We start from the raw sequence: 689 nt of genomic DNA on the forward strand, positions 1-689 counted from the left end.
ATGCCAGTAATTCCAAGTTTATTAAACAAAAATTCAACTTTTAGGATTGCAAGAAACTTTATGGCAAAATTAAAAATAATAGTACTGTCTTAATAAAAACAAATTATTCAAAAAGATATTTGTGACAGTTTTGGAGTCTGCTACAGCTAAGAAACTGATTAAAGTATATAAAGATCTGCCAAGAATAATTAGTCTGCTTATGTTTCTTAATGTTTAGAAAATTAATATAAAGAAGTTTTAAAATTTGGGGCCTAATGTACACAAATATGTGATTTTTTTTTTTCGGTCCTTCAGAGAGTGTTTTGAAAAGTCTTTTTGAACAGAACTATCTATGAATGTGCGGCACATACACGGAGATCGGAATGATACAGAGAAGATGAGCATGGTCCCTGAACCAGGACGACACAAAAATTCATATAGTGATCCTATTTTTTTAAATAGGTGATGGGGATGAAGGAGGACACTTGATGTGATGAGCACAGGGTATTGCATGGAAGGGCTGAAATTAATTTTATGCTGTATGTTAACTAACTGGAATTAAACCAAAAACTTAAAAAAAGATAAAGAAGAACCTTATTCTTTAGAACAACAAAGGAACAATCTATGAATACAAAAAGCCAACTTTTTAAATCAAGAAGTCACCCATGGGATATTTTCTCTCTTCCTTTCTATTCTGGTATGTCCTCTCC

General features: G+C 31.8%; 1 pseudogene; it reads left to right on the plus strand.

Annotated features, from left to right (window-relative positions):
• The first annotated feature begins 335 nt into the window (after positions 1-335).
• LOC123392215 lies at positions 336-435 on the plus strand (annotated as a pseudogene).
• The last annotated feature ends 254 nt before the right edge of the window (positions 436-689 follow it).

Source organism: Mustela putorius, unplaced genomic scaffold (genome assembly GCF_011764305.1).
Source record: "Mustela putorius furo isolate JIRA1106 unplaced genomic scaffold, ASM1176430v1.1 tig00000460_pilon_pilon_pilon, whole genome shotgun sequence".
NCBI classification, from domain to species: Eukaryota; Metazoa; Chordata; class Mammalia; order Carnivora; family Mustelidae; genus Mustela; species Mustela putorius.